The 16,085-nt window shown below is 50.4% G+C and overlaps 2 protein-coding genes across 5 annotated transcripts in view; one reads left to right on the top strand and one right to left on the bottom strand.

Moving 5' to 3' along the window:
* LOC119926549 (putative methyltransferase C9orf114) overlaps positions 1–3,077 on the bottom strand; it is a 38,425-nt gene extending 35,348 nt beyond the window's left edge. The window contains exon 1 of one of the 3 annotated variants that reach the window (XM_038744591.1): positions 2,986–3,077. The gene's annotated coding sequence lies outside the window, so the exon portion shown is untranslated. The remainder of the gene's footprint in view (positions 1–2,985) is intronic. The other 2 variants (XM_038744594.1, XM_038744592.1) reach the window with 2 other exon arrangements.
* Positions 3,078–3,341: 264 nt separating this feature from the next.
* The window catches only part of LRRC8A (leucine rich repeat containing 8 VRAC subunit A), a 35,284-nt gene continuing 22,540 nt past the window's right edge, over positions 3,342–16,085 (top strand). The window contains exons 1-2 of one of the 2 annotated variants that reach the window (XM_038745248.1): positions 3,342–3,399; positions 7,465–7,590. The gene's annotated coding sequence lies outside the window, so the exon portion shown is untranslated. Of the gene's footprint in view, positions 3,400–5,073; positions 5,149–7,464; positions 7,591–16,085 lie in introns of those variants that run through there. The other variant, XM_038745249.1, reaches the window with a different exon arrangement.

Genomic DNA, 16,085 nt, shown 5'->3' with positions numbered 1-16,085 from the left:
GTTTGGGAGCCAGAGGTCATGGGTTCAAATTCCGGCTCCGCCACTTGTCAACTGTGTGACTTTGGGCAAGTCACTTGACTTCTCTGTGCCTCGGTGACCTCACCTGTAAAATGGGGATTAAGACTGTGAGACCCACGGGGGAGAAGCAGCGTGGCTCAGTGGAAAGAGCCCGGGCTTTGGAGTCAGAGGTCATGGGTTCAAATCCCGGCTCCGCCGCTTGTCAGCTGTGTGACTTTGAGCCCGTTGTTGGGCAGGGACCGTCTCTATATGTTGCCAACTTGTAGACAACTTGCAGACTGTGAGCCCACTCTTCTAGACTGTGAGCCCACTCTTCTAGACTGTGAGCCCACTCTTGGGTAGGGACCGTCTCTCTATGTTGCCAACTTGGACTTCCCAAGCGCTTAGTCCAGTGCTCTGCACACAGTAAGTGCTCAATCAATACGACTGAATGAATGAATGAGTTTAACTTCTCTGTGCCTCATCTGTAAAATGGGGATTAAGACTGTGAGCCCCCCGAGGGGAAACCTGATCACCTTGTAACCTTCCCAGCGCTTGGAACAGTGCTTCGCATATAGTAAGCGCTTAATAAACGCCATTATTATTATTATCACCTTGTTAGAACAGCGGTTTGCACACAGTAAGCGCTTAATCAATCAGTCGTATTTATTGAGCGCTTACTGTGTGCAGAGCACTGGACTAAGCGCTTGGGAAGTCCAAGTTGGCAACATACATCATCATCATCATCAATCGTATTTATTGAGCGCTTACTATGTGCAGAGCACTGTACTAAGCGCTTGGGAAGTACAAATTGGCAACATATAGAGACAGTCCCTACCCAACAGTGGGCTCACAGTCTAAAAGGGGGAGACAGAGAACAAAACCATACTAACAAAATAAAATAAACAGAATAGATATGTACAAGTAAAATAAATAAATAAATAAAGAGTAATATATATGTACAAACATATATACAGGTTAACAGCTTAACAAATACCATCATTATTCTTATTAGTCCTGAATTTGTGATCTGTGAGTCGTTGCACCTGTTTTGTCATCATCAACCGTATTTATTGAGCGCTTACTGTGTGCAGAGCACTGGACTAAGCGCTTGGGAAGGACAAGTTGGCAACATACAGAGACGGTCCCTGCCCAACAGTGGGCTCACAGTCTAAAAGGGGGAGACAGAGGACAAAACCAAACATACTAACAAAATAAAATAAATAGAATAGATATGTACAAGTAAAATAAATAGAGTAATATATATGTACAAACATATATACAGGTTAACAGCTTAACAAATACCATCATTATTCTTATTAGTCCTGAATTTGTGATCTGTGAGTTGTTGCACCTGTTTCATCATCATCAACCGTATTTATTGAGCGCTTACTGTGTGCAGAGCACTGGACTAAGCGCTTGGGAAGTACAAATTGGCAACATACAGAGACAGTCCCTGCCCAACAGTGGGCTCACAGTCTAAAAGGGGGAGACAGAGGACAAAACCAAACATACTAACAAAATAAAATGAATAGAATAGATATGTACAAGTAAAATAAATAAATAAATAGAGTAATATATATGTACAAACATAGATACAGGTTAACAGCTTAACAAAACCATCATTATTCTTATTATTCCTGAATTTGTGATCTGCGAGTTGTTGCACCTGTTTCATCATCATCAATCGTATTTATTGAGCGCTTACTGTGTGCAGAGCACTGGACTAAGCGCTTGGGAAGTCCAAGTTGGCAACATACAGAGACGGTCCCTGCCCAACAGTGGGCTCACAGTCTAAAAGGGGGAGACAGAGGACAAAACCAAACATACTAACAAAATAAAATAAATAGAATAGATATGTACAAGTAAAATAAATAGAGTAATATATATGTACAAACATATATACAGGTTAACAGCTTAACAAATACCATCATTATTCTTATTAGTCCTGAATTTGTGATCTGTGAGTTGTTGCACCTGTTTCATCATCATCAACCGTATTTATTGAGCGCTTACTGTGTGCAGAGCACTGGACTAAGCGCTTGGGAAGTACAAATTGGCAACATACAGAGACAGTCCCTGCCCAACAGTGGGCTCACAGTCTAAAAGGGGGAGACAGAGGACAAAACCAAACATACTAACAAAATAAAATGAATAGAATAGATATGTACAAGTAAAATAAATAAATAGAGTAATATATATGTACAAACATATATACAGGTTAACAGCTTAACAAATACCATCATTATTCTTATTAGTCCTGAATTTGTGATCTGTGAGTTGTTGCACCTGTTTCATCATCATCAACCGTATTTATTGAGCGCTTACTGTGTGCAGAGCGCTGGACTAAGCGCTTGGGAAGTACAAATTGGCAACATACAGAGACAGTCCCTGCCCAACAGTGGGCTCACAGTCTAAAAGGGGGAGACAGAGGACAAAACCAAACATACTAACAAAATAAAATGAATAGAATAGATATGTACAAGTAAAATAAATAAATAAATAGAGTAATATATATGTACAAACATAGATACAGGTTAACAGCTTAACAAAACCATCATTATTCTTATTATTCCTGAATTTGTGATCTGCGAGTTGTTGCACCTGTTTCATCATCATCAATCGTATTTATTGAGCGCTTACTGTGTGCAGAGCACTGGACTAAGCGCTTGGGAAGTCCAAGTTGGCAACATACAGAGACAGTCCCTACCCAACAGTGGGCTCACAGTCTAAAAGGGGGAGACAGAGGACAAAACCAAACATACTAACAAAATAAAATAAATAGAATAGATATGTACAAGTAAAATAAATAAATAAATAGAGTAATATATATGTACAAACATAGATACAGGTTAACAGCTTAACAAAACCATCATTATTCTTATTATTCCTGAATTTGTGATCTGTGAGTTGTTGCACCTGTTTCATAGTTAGTTACCCACTGTTGCTTTCCCACCCCGCCCCCCTTGCAGCCTGCGTTTTACTTACCGTCGACGCTCGCCACTGCCGGGCTCTTCTTGTTTTTGTTTTTTTTTTTTTTGTTTGTTTGTTTTGTTTTTTTTGTTTTGTTTTTTTTGTTCCCCGCCCTCCCCTCCGCCTATTGGGGCCGCCCGGCCTGCGCTGGTCCTTTGGAAGGGAGAGGGGGGCGGTTTCCTCCCTTTACCAAGATGGCGGCCGCAGCTCCCCTCACCAAGATGGCGGCCGCGGCTCCCCTCACCAAGATGGCGGCCCGCAGTTCCCCTCACTGAGATGGCGCCCCCAGTTCCCCTCACCAAGATGGCGGGCCCCGTGGGCGGGCTGACGTCACTTCCGGGGTGGGGGGATCCCGAGTGGTGCAGTGAGGGGCAGACAAAAGGAGGAGCCGCCGGGGCCGGCGGAGGGGAAGGACGCGCGGTGTCTGAGGTGCGGGGGGCCGGAGGGAGGGAGGGTGGTTGGTTGGTTGGTTGGTTTGGCCCCCACACACTCCTTCAGGCCGCGGGACAAGACATGGCTGGTGGAAGCCCCCGCCCGCCCGCCCGCCTTCTCTATCTGGGAGGCAGAGACGGCCGGTCCCTAGGGTGGCGGGGTGGGGACCGACCGACTGGGAAAGCCGGAGCCCGGCTCACATGCCCGGTGCATCCGCGACAGACCGGCTCCCTGCAGGGAGGTCGTGGGAGGGCGGGGAGGAGGCCTGACACCCCCCCACCCCCACCCCAGGAAGAGGCCTGACCCCCCCTCCTCCCCCAGGAAGAGGCCTGACCCCCCCCCCTCCTCCCCCAGGAAGAGGCCTGACCCCCCCCCTCTTCCAGGAAGAGGCCTGACCCCCCACTTCTCCCCTAGGAAGAGGCTTGACCCCCCCCTCCCCCAGGAAGAGGCTTGACCCCCCCCCAGGAAGAGGCTTGACCCCCCCCCCCCAGGAAGAGGCCTGACCCCCCCTCTTCTCCCCCAGGAAGAGGCCTGACCCCCCCCTCTTCTCCCCCAGGAAGAGGCCTGACCCCCCCCCTTCTCCCCCAGGAAGAGGCCTGACCCCCCCCTCCTCCCCCAGGAAGAGGACTGACCCCCCCCTTCTCCCCCAGGAAGAGGCCTGACCCCCCCCCTCCTCCCCCAGGAAGAGGACTGACCCTCCCCTCCTCCCCCAGGAAGAGGTCTGACCACCCCCTCCTCCCCCAGGAAGAGGTCTGACCCCCCCTCCTCCCCCAGGAAGAGGTCTGACCCCCCCTCCTCCCCCAGGAAGAGGCCTGACCCCCTCCTCCTTCCCCAGGAAGAGGCCCTACCCCCCCCCCCCTCCTTCCCCAGGAAGAGGCCTGACCCCCCCCCCCTTCCCCAGGAAGAGGCCTGTGCCCCCCCCTCCTCCCCCAGGAAGAGGCCTGACCCCCCCTCCTCCCCCAGGAAGAGGCCTGACCCCCCTCCTCCCCCAAGAAGAGGCCTGACCCCCCCCCCTCCTCCTCCCCCAGTAAGAGGCTTGACCCCCCCGTCCCCCAGGAAGAGGCTTGACCCCCCCCCTCCCCCAAGAGGAGGCCTAACCCCCCCCCCCCCCCAGAAGGAGTCCGGCAGAAACAGCCGGGCCAGGAGGGCGAAGTTGGACTCACTGGATCTCCGCTCGGTCCTTTTTTCCCCCCCCCCCCGAGCCTGTGGAAGCCAGGTTTGGCCAGGGAATCCTTCTCCTTTGGCATGGCGCTGACCACTTAATGTCCATTGCGGGAGGGTTCTGAGAGCTCGTTCACGCCGAACTGAATGCAGCGGCCCACTGTGCTTTCCCCGGGAGTGTGGGAGGAAAGAGGCTCGGAGGCCCCTTTGGGCCGGGAAGGAGACCGTAGGGAATTGATGGAGGATATGGTGGGGTGTGGGATGGGCCTTTTTGTGTTCTTGGAGGTGGCAGGGAAGTCCTCTCTGCTCCCTGTGCCTCCTGAAGAGCTTCTGGTACATCAAGGAGGAGAAGGCTGTAGGAGAGAGAGACAGAGGCAAAGCAAAATTAAACCCCTCTTCTCCCACCCCGGGGGGTGTCTCTTTTTCCCCTTGTTCATCTTGCATCAAGGTTATCATCCATACGACTTCCTAGCAGGTACCATCCCACCTGCAGAGAGAGCAGAACTTCCTGACCCGAAAGCAGGCATCTCTTGCTGCTGGCACGTATTGGGGGCCAGTGGCTCCGACTGGCAGGCTGGCTTGAAGGTCAGACATGCTTCCTTGCCAGCTTGTACTCCCCAAGCGCTTAGTACAGTGCTCTGCACCCTGTAAGCGCTCAATAAATACGATTGATGCCTGTGAAGCGAAGATGGGAAAGGTTGGTTTGGCCTAGCGGATGAAGGGATGCTGTGCGATGGGTCCTCTGAATCAATCCCTCTACCTAGGGGTGCTTCGGGTTCTGCTGCTAAATGGTGGGGTAGATGAGAAGCAGCATGGCCTAAGGGGACAGAGCTCGGGCCTGGGAGTCAGAGGGACCTGGGTTCTAATCCTGACTCTGCCTCGTGTCTGCTGTGTCACCTTGGGCAAGTCTCCTGACTTCTCTGTGCCTGTTACCCTATCGGTAAAATGGGGATTAAATCCTACTCCCTCCTACTCCGACTGTGAGCTTCATGCGGGTCAGGGACTCTGTCCAATGTGATTAACTTGTAATCAATCAATCGTATATATTGAGCACTTACAAGCGCTTAGTACAGTGCTCTGCACACAGTAACTACCCCCAGCGCTTAGAACAGTGCTGGGCACATAGTAACTGCTTAACAGGCACCATAATTTGTTTTATTATTAATCATGGGGCTTAAATAGACCCGGGTTTTTCGCACAGGGAGACGAAAGGGGCACAGGTGGCTTGTTGGGGGGGATTATCTTAGTACAGTGCTCTGCATTCATTCATTCAATCGTATTGAGCGCTTACTGTGTGCAGAGCACTGTACTGAGCGCTTGGGAAGTACAAGTTGGCAACATAAGCGCTCAATAAATACGATTGAATGGATGAATGATTATCTGGGAGGTTCATGATAGTCCTAGGATTCCTGGTCCTTGAAGATTAACGCCATTATTGAATGGAATTAGCGCTTAGTACAGTGCTCTGTATACAGTAAGTGCTCAATAAATACGATTGGTGATGATTGATGACTGAGGTATCTAGAGCTAGGATGTTGACTCCTCTACTTGACTTCTACCAGCCACCTCATTGTGTCCCCAGCCCCTCAAATGAATAATAATAATACAAATAATGATGGTATTTTGTTAAGCGCTTACTATGTGCAAAGCACTGTTCTAAGTGCTGGGGAGGTTACAAGGTGATCGGGTTGTTCCACGGGGGGCTCACAGTCTTAATCCCCATTTTACAGGTGAGGTCACTGAGAAGTTAAGTGACTTGCCCAAAGTCACACAGCTAACAGTTGGCATAGTTGGGATGATTTGGGGATTTTCTGGTAATCTGCTGGAAACTTCAGAAGGCATCAAGGAACTGCAAGGGGAGTCTCCAACATAAATCTCTCGATTCAAGAATGGCCTATCTCTAGCTCCATTATTGTTTTATTATAATGGTATTTGTTAAGCACTTTGCTTCGGGCACTGTTCTAAGCAATGGGACCGTGAGCCCGCTGTTGGGTAGGGACCGTCTCTATATGTTGCCAACCTGTACTTCCCAAGCGCTTAGTACAGTGCTGTGCACACAGTAAGCGCTCAATAAATACGATTGATTGAATGAATAAAAGTCTCACATGAGGCTCACAGTGTAAGTAGGTGGGAAAACAGGTGTTGACCAATTCCATCTCTTAGGTGTGGGTCAGAGGCCCCTGAGTGTGGGAGCATTGGGTATTTTAGGGATATTCCATTTTCTTTCAAGGATACGGATCTCAGCCTGACAGTCACATCCTCCTTCCTAACTTCCAGTCATCACCTGTAGTGCCCTAGGGAGGGGCTGGGGAATTCCTTCTCCCTGTTAGGGAATCTCTCTCTCTCTCCTTAGCTTTCAGTGAAGACTCTCCACCCTCACAGCTCAGGGCACTTTACAGGAAAGAGCTCGTTCATCCATAAGGGAAGTAGGGAGCAGAGGGAACACTTTTAAAAAAAAAAAAAATCTGAGGAGGGGTTAAGCACTTAGGATGGGTCAAGCACTGTTCTAAACCCTGGGGTTGACTCAAGATAATCAGGTTGGACACAATCCCTGACCCACGTAGTGCTCATAGTCTAAGTCAGAGGGAGGAGGTTTTAATCCCTGTTTTATAGGTGAGGTAACTTGAGGCCCAGAGACCTGAAGTGACTTGCCTAAGGTCACCCAGCAGGCAAGTGGCAGAGCTAGGGTTAGAACCCAGGTCCTTTGATTCCTAGACCTGAGCTCCGCTTTCCACTGGACCTCGCCGCTTCTCTGATGCCAAGATGGGCATCTGGGGAAACCAAAGCTCAGGGTGACCTGGCCAAAGGTCAGTCGCCTGGGCCGAGCGGGGAGGCTGCCTGCCTTCCACATATTCGCACTCATTGCTCCCCCGCTGACCCTGAGTTCTTGTTTCCTTGCAGGAGAAGCTGCCCCCATGGCGCTTGGGGAATGCAGCACTTCAACAGGAAATCAGCGTCCAACCCGCACAGATGTCACCTTGCTCCAGCACAGAGAACTGAAGTGCAGATAGCAGAACCAGCTGTGAGGTTAGAGCTGTGATTGTCTCCGTCTCACGCTCTCTGTGTCCCTCTGTCTTTCTCCTTTTTCTTCTCTCTCTTTTCCCTGGTTGCTTGCAACAAAAATGCTCTTGACCTCCAAGTTTGAATCAATCAATCAATCGTATTTATTGAGCGCTTACTGTGTGCAGAGCACTGTACTAAGCGCTTGGGAAGTACAAGTTGGCGACATATAGAGATGAGGAAGAGTCAGTGGCTGACAATGCCCAGCAGAGTCTGGTGGAGGAGCAAAGGGCAACTATCTGCTTTCCTGCGCACCTATTATCGCAGGACACAGGTGCCCTAGCTGGGATGGGATTAGAGCCAGAGGAGAGTCCGCCGTCCTCTCCTTATCTAAACAGCCCGCTGCCTGGCACCTGAAAACTTAGGTTTTCTGGGGTGGAGGCTTGGGGTCCTGAGACTCTCTGGGAATATGCTAGATTCCCAGGTGGCAGGTGATTCCCAAGGATTAATATTAGGTTTTTGTTTTTTAGCTGCTTTGCTTCCTCTTCCTCCTTTCAGCAGATCAGACCAGACTGGTTTCTGTCTTTGCCCAGTCCTCGTCTAAAAGACACCCCTGGGCCTTTTGCTAAGAGCTGTTTTCAATCGATCAGTTGTATGTATTGAGCACTTACTGTGTGCAGGGCGCTGTACTAAGAGCTTGGGAGAGTTCAGTGTAATAGAATTGGAAGATATGGTCCCTTCCCACAGTCTAGAGGACTATCAGTCCTATCAGACTATCGTTGAAAGGCTGATTGTTCTGCCCACCAAGCTGGGATTTGTCCACAAGGGCAGAGGGTCTCACACTGGCAATTTCCCTTTTCTCCCGGTGGGGTCCAAACTTGGATTTTTGAGCCGCTTGTTCCGCAACCGGGAGCAGCAGAGATGCCAGCGGCAGAGGCCTGTTTCGGTGTCACGTCTCCTTCCGCTTTATTGGGTTTGGGATTCCCAAACCCCTGCGCTGTCCAGTAGGCCTCCAGCTTCTTTCCCCGAAAACCTGACGAGGCCAGGGAAGAAGCAGGGCTTTCTGTTGGTGTTTGGCTACTGTGCCTCCTCTAGGTAAAAGATGCTCCGCCTTGAGCCACAAGTGTCTGCCGAAGGAGCCATTGGTACCCCCCAATCTGCGTGCATCACAATCCCAGGAAGTTGGGATGGGAGCCAGTCGGGAGGGAGAGGAAGTGGAGAGGAGGGATCCCACGGCTCTCTGAGAACAGAATAGCCTGTGAAGGAGGCGGTTGCTACGTTGGCCCAAGCTCTCGCCCTCGGTGCCAAGAAGCAGTTTCGTGCTGAAGAGAGCCTCGGTTACTGAGTTCGAGTCCTGAGCTGAGATGTACGTGTTTGTTTCGGATGAGCAAAGGAGAGTGTCTTGAGAGAAAGTTCCGGTAATGCTTCCTCTTTCCCTGCCAGTGTTGACCCCGAATATCTTGCCTTGGAAGTGGGATTTGGGGATCATGCTCTTAAGACTTCTGCGCTTGGCGAGGGAAACCTTTGGGATGTTTGCAGGACTTTGAAAGGATTTAGGAAAAAGGCAAAATCCTTGTTCACACCGTAAGGCACGCTGGGATTTCTTTCCTCATCCAGGATTGTCATTCTTCTTCCTGTGCCCTGCTGCTTCTAGATCTGTTACTCTAAGACCATTTGACTCTTTCTAGATTTTCTCTCAAATCACCTCCCTTGGTCTTTTTTTTTTTTTACATAATTGTTAAGCACTTATTATGTGCCAGGCACAGTAATAATAATAATAATGATGGCATTTATTAAGCGCTTACTATGTGCAAAGCACTGTTCTAAGCGCTGGGGGGATACAAGGTGATCGGGTTGTACCACGGGGGGGCTCACAGTCTTAATCCCCATTTTACAGATGAGGTAACTGAGGCCCAGAGAAGCGAAGTGATTTGCCCAAGGTCACACAGCTGACAATTGGCGGAGCCGGGATTTGAACCCACGCCCACTGACTCCAAAGCCCGTGCTCTTTCCACTGAGCCACGCTGCACTGGAGTAGATACAAACTAACCAGATGGGATGGGGCTCACAGTCTTAATCTCCATTTTATAGGTAAGGTAACTGAAGCACAGAGAATAGTAAAAATAATAATGATGATACTTATTACGTGCTTACTTTGTGCCAAACACTGTTCTAAGCGCTAGGGTAATAATAATAATGGCATTTATTAAGCACTTACTATGTGCAAAACACTGTTCTAAGCACTGGGGAGGTTACCAGGTGATCAGGTTGTCCCACGGCGAGCTCACGGTCTTAATCCCCATTTTACAGATGAGGTCACTGGGGCACAGAGAAGTGAAGTGACTTGCCCAAAGTCACACAGCGGACAAGTGGCGGAGCCGGGATTTGAACCCATGACCTCTGACTCCAAAGCCCGGGCTCTTTCCACTGAGCCACGCTGCTTCTCTGTAGATAATGATAATAATGATGATATTTAAGTGCTTACTATGTGCCAAGCACTGTTCTAAGTGCTGAGGTAAATACCAAGTAATCAGGTTATCCCAAGTGGGGCTCTCAGTCTTAATCCCCATTTTACAGATGAGGCCCAGAGAAGTGAAGTGACTTTTCCAAGGTCACACAGCAGACAAGAGGCGGAGATGTAATTAGAACCTAGGTCCTACTGACTCATAGGCCTTTACTCTAACCACTAGGCCACACTGCTTCTTGTTGCCGTCCTTAAGCTGGCTCTCTTATTCACCAAATCCTAACTCAGCTGCCACTCCTTGCCCCCTCCATCTGCTGAATCTTTTCCCTGCTGATTGCATCTCTGTGTCCGTGGCCCCGTCATGGGCTTGTAATGTGGCGTTTTGTCTCCGGATGCAGAGGAGAGGTCTCTGGATTCCAAACTCGGATTTTCCAGAATCGAGGTGCTCTCTCTTGGAAGCTGGAGGTGTTGACTTTTCCTGGCTTGCTTTTTGGGAGACTCTGTCCCGGCCATTCCCACATTGCTGCTTGGAGGATGTTGGCTCTTCATTAAGCTGAAAACTTCTTCTCTTTCGAGTCCCTTTCCTAATGCAGTCTCCCACGTTACGCGTTCGTGAGCGTGTCTGTGTTTAAATATCTCTCTAGGGCTTGAAACCTCAAAATTAAATAGATTGATGCAATTTAGCTTCACACCCAGTACAGGGTTTGGCTGCGGTAAGTAGCAGTAAAATTCCACCCTCTCGCAGCCGCTGGGGCACCCCTTTAGAGCCGACTGCCAACTTTGTGCGTTCCAAGGAGTCAGCCTGATGAGTGGGCTGATTCGCTCTCCACACCCCTGCCAGTGAAAAACTCAGAGTTTGAACCGCCTTCTACATCCCTTCAAGGGGCTCATTGTAATGTGACCGCCCTGAGTGGTTTTCCAGGCGAGTGGAAGCCCGAGGGCAGCGGGTCCTGAGTGGAGGGTGGCTTGAGTCTGCGGGGAAGGAGCCGGTTGGATCACGGATCCCTAGGGCAGGCAGGAACTGGAGACTACACTCCTTCCTTTCTCCGATAGATACAGGAATATTCCCAGATTAATGGGTGCCTCTCTGCCAGCCGTCTAAGATTTCCAGGGAAGGAGATTCCCGCAACCTCTCCCGGGATCCCATTCCAGGGTTTCGTAACCTTTCGGGGAGGTGGTTCCTCATATACGCCTCTTCTGCAGCCTGTGTTAACTTCCTTCTCCCTGCTTGTCTGGACAGATCGCCTTTGGTGAACTCACTGGGGTTGACTCAACACCCCCTCCCCCGGGGCCACAGCCTCCCCTGAGGTTCTGGCTGGCCAGAAGGACCAAAACTGTCAAGAGCCCCCTTTTTCTGGGGTGGTGGCTGACCACGAAAAGTGGGTCAGAGCCCAGAAAGCCAACCAGCATGGCCTAGTGGAAAGAGCAAGGGCCTGGGACTCATCATCATCATCATCATCAATCGTATTTATTGAGCGCTTACTGTGTGCAGAGCACTGTACTAAGTGCTGGGGAAGTACAAGTTGGCAACATAGAGACAGTCCCTACCCAATAGTGGGCTCACAGTCTAAAAGGGGGAGACAGAGAACAAAACCAAACATACTAACAAAATAAAATAAATAGAATAGATATGTACAAGTAAAATAAATAGAGTAATAAATATGTACAAACATATATACAGGACTCAGAGGACCTGGTTTCTAATCCCAGCTCTGCGACCTTGGGAAAGTCACTTCTCTGTACCCCAGTCTCCTCGACCGTAAAACGGGGGTTCAATACCTGTTCTTCCTCCTCCTTAGACTGTGAGCCCCATGAGGGACAGAGAATGGGACCTAATTAACACGTATCTGCCCCAGTGTTTAGGGCAGCGTTTGTCTAATGGGTATCATAAAAACAGAAAACAATTGTCAGTACCCCGCTCCAGGGCATCTCTTTTGCAGTTCCAGTTTCCAGCCTGTTCACTGAGGGACAAGAACACTGGGTGCCCCAAGTCTTGCCCGCGGCGACTGTTTCGAGGAGTGGGGGCTTGTCATGTTCTCGGCAGCCAACTTTAGCTTCGGCTCGAGGGGGAAAGCGAGAGGGAGGAGGAACCGCCAAAGAGCCGATCGACTCTTTTGGGCCCTCCACCTTTTCTTTTTTAAAAAAATATTTAAGTGCTTACTCTGTGAGAGCTGGGGTAGGTGCAAGGCAGTGAGGTTGGATACAGTCCCTGTCCCACATGGGGCTCACAGTCCAGCACCCCCGGTTGTAACTAACGCACCCGTAGCAAGTTTGCAGAAGGGAAAACCAGTTTCAGGAGACCCGCTCTACCTCTAAAAGTTCCTTGGCAGTGACTCTTGGCGCAGGAGGGCTTCCTCTCAACCTAGGGCCACGAAGTCCTCGGATTGTCAGGCTCCTCAGGTGAATGGAGGGTGCGGTCCTCCCGCCCAGTGTGACTAGTGAGCCAGCCCACACCAGGCCCAGGCTGGCCCTGACTCATACCCACAATCCGGGTGTAGGTGACTGTTTGATGGTGGCCCACTCGGGTGGCGTCTGTTCTGAGAGGACTTGTGGCCTCTAGATGCTGGACCGCGCTTTTACCCTTTCCAGTATCTCTGTCTCGCAGAGGATCCCCGAAGCCTCTGTGTCTTTCCAGTTGACTGCTGCGTGAGTCTCTGTGTGTGTGTGTTTGTCTCTGTATGTGTGTGTATGTCTGTTTGTGTCATTCCTGCTGAAGGGATTTTTTTTTTCTGGTATTTAAGCCTTTACTATGTGCCAGACACTGTATTAGCTGCTGGGAGAGATACAAGCTTATCAGGCCGGACATAGTCCCGATCCCACATGGGGCTCACAGTTTTAATCCCCATTTTACAGATGAAGGAACTGAGGCTCAGCAAAGTGACTTCCCAGGTCACACAGCAGACAAGTGGTGGAGCCGGGATTAGAACCCAGGTCCTTCTGAATCCCAGGCCCGGGCTCTACCCACTAGACCACACTGCTTCTCATATGCTGGATGTGTGGTATGGGGACCACGTGATTTTTTTTTCCCCCCATGTCGCTCTGAAAACCAGCTTCTTCGACCTGACCCCACTTCCCTGGGAAAACATTGCTGAGGGACAGCTGGCAATGAGTTCTTCCCACCTCCCTTGTTCTATTAACACTGGGCCAAAGAAGTAAGTTTCCTCTCCTGGGAAGCTTTCTGGTCACTCTCGCTCTCTCTTTCAACAAAAGGGCTCTGTGTTCCATTTCCCCTACAGAAAAATCCCCTTTCAGAAGGGGTTTCGACACTTGCCAGCAATTTAGGCTGTTTTGGTAACAGACAGGTCCGCTCTGATCTCTTTAGTCAGTATCAGTCTCTTTCTGGTCAGTCCTAGAGATGAGCGGTGTCCTATTCATTTTTTTATGGTATTTGTTAAGCGCTTACTATGTGTCATTCATTCATTCAGTCGTATGTATTGAGCGCTTACTGTGTGCAGGGCACTGTACTAAGCGCTTGGGAAGTACAAGTTGGCAACATATAGAGACGGTCCCTACCCAACAACGGGCTCACAGTCTAGAAGGGGGAGACAGAGAACAAAACAAAACATGTGGTCAGGTGTCAAGTCATCAGCATAAATAGAAGTAAAGCTACACATCATTGATTAAATAGAATAGTAAATATGAACAAGTAAAACAGAGTAATAAATCTGTACAAACATATACAGGTGCTGTGGGGAGGGGAAGGAGGGAGGGTGGGGAGGGGGAGAGGAAAAAGGGGGCTCAGCCTGGGAAGGCCTCCTGGAGGAGGTGAGCTCTCAGTATGACTTTGAAGGGAGGAAGAGAGCTAGGATGTGCGGAGTAAGGGCATTCCAGGCCAGGGGGAGGACATGGGCCGGGGGTCGACGGCGGGACGGGCGAGAATGAGGCACGGTGAGGAGATTAACGGCAGAAGAGCGGAGGGTGCAGGCTGGGCTGGAGAAGGAGAGGAGGGAGGTGAGGTAGGAGGGGGCGAGGTGATGGACAGCCTTGAAGCCGAGGGTGAGGAGTTTTTGCCTGGTACGTCGGTTGATTGGTAGCCACCGGAGATTTTTGAGGAGGTGAGTAACATGCCCAGAGAGTTTCTGCACAAAGATGATCCGGGCAGCAGCGTGAAGTATAGACTGAAGTGGGGAGAGACAGGAGGATGGGAGATCAGAGAGGAGGCTGATGCAGTAATCCAGTCGGGATAGGATGAGAGATTGAACCAGCAAGGTAGTGGTTTGGATGGAGAGGAAAGGGCGGACCTTGGCGATGTTGCGGAGCTGAGACCGGCAGGTTTTGGTGACGGATTGGGTGTGAGGGGTGAACGAGAGAGGAGAGTCGAGCATGACACCAAGGTTGTGGGCTTGTGAGATGGGAAGGATGATAGTGCCGTCTACAGTGACGGGAAAGTCAGGGAGAGGGCAGGGTTTGGGAGGGAAGATAAGGAGTTCAGTCTTGGACATATTGAGTTTTAGATGGCGGGCAGATATCCAGATGGAGATGTCCTGAAGGCAGGAGGAGACCCGAGCCTGAAGGGAGGGAGAGAGAGTAGGGGCAGAGATGCAGATTTGGGTGTCATCAGTGTAGAGATGATAGTTGAAGCCGTGGGAGCGAATGACTTCACCAAGGGAGTGTGTGTAGATAGAGAACAGAAGGGGACCAAGAACTGACCCTTAGGGAACCCCTACAGTAAGGGGATGTGAGGGGGAGGAGGAGCTTGCAAAGGAGACTGAGAATGAACGGCCGGAGAGATGAGGAGAACCGGGAGAGGATGGAGTCTGTGAAGCCAAGGTTGGATAGCGTGTTGAGGAGAAAGGGGTGGTCCACAGTGTCGAAGGCAGCTGAGAGGTCGAGGAGGATTAGGATAGAGTAGGAGCCGTTGGATTTGGCAAGAAGGAGGTCATTGGTGACCTTTGAGAGGGCAGTTTCCGAGGAATGTAGGGGACAGAAGCCAGATTGGAGGGGGTCGAGGAGAGAGTTGGCGTTGAGGAATTCGAGGCAGCGGGTGTAGACGACTCGTTCAAGGAGTTTGGAAAGGAATGGTAGGAGGGAGACAGGGCGATAACTGTAAGCGGAGGTGGGGTCGAGAGGGTTTTTTTAGGACGGGGAGACGTGGGCATGTTTGAAGGCAGAGGGTAAGGAACCAGTGGAGAGTGAGCGTTTGAAGATGGACGTTAAGGAGGGGAGGAGGGAAGGGGCGAGAGATTTCATAAGATGAGAGGGAGTGGGGTCAGAAGCACAGGTGGCCGGAGTAGCACTTGAGAGGAGGGAGGAGATCTCATCTGAGGATACTGCTGGGAAGGGATGGGAGAGTAGCGGAGAGGGTTGAGAGCCGGGGGGTTGGAGAAAGGGGAGGAGTGACTTTGGGGAGCTCAGGCCTGATGGAGTTAATTTTACTAATGAAGTAGGAGGCCAGATCTTTGGGGGTGAGGGAAGGAGGAGGGGGAGGAACAGGGGGCCTGAGAAGGGAGTTAAATGTACGGAGGAGTTGATGGGGATGATGGGCATGGGTGTCAATAAGGGAGGAGAAATAGTTTTGTCTGGCAGAGGAGAGGGCAGAGTTAAGGCAGGAAAGGAACAGCGTCAAACACTGTTCTAAGCGCTGGGGTAGATATAAGTTAATTAGGTTGGGCACAGTCCCTGTCCCGCATGCTACTCACAGTCCAAGTAGGAGGGAGAACTGAGGTAGAGAGAAGTTAAGTGACTTGTCCAAGTTCCCAAGGCAAGCAGTGGGCAAAGCTGGGATTAGAGCCTGGTTCCTCTGACTCCCGGGCCCATTTTCTTTCCATTGGGCCGGGCTGCTTCTCCATAGATGTGTGGGCTATGAATATAAACCAGAATTGACTCAGTTTATGTTTTGTGCTGATAATGAATCTGGATCTAGTCAATGCAGGAAGATCTTTAATATTAATAATCATGGTATTTGTGAGAGAAGAAGCATGGCTCAGTGGAAAGAGCACAGGCTTGGGAGTCAGAGGTCATGGGTTCGAATTCAGCCTCCACCACTTAGTTGTGTGACCTTGGGCAAGCCACTTCACTTCTCTGTGCCTGTTACCTCATCTGTAAAATGGGGATTAAG

Source organism: Tachyglossus aculeatus, chromosome 4 (genome assembly GCF_015852505.1).
Source record: "Tachyglossus aculeatus isolate mTacAcu1 chromosome 4, mTacAcu1.pri, whole genome shotgun sequence".
Taxonomy (NCBI): domain Eukaryota; kingdom Metazoa; phylum Chordata; class Mammalia; order Monotremata; family Tachyglossidae; genus Tachyglossus; species Tachyglossus aculeatus.
The sequence above is the reverse complement of the archived record's forward strand: the minus strand, read 5'-3'. Positions and strand labels throughout refer to the sequence as shown.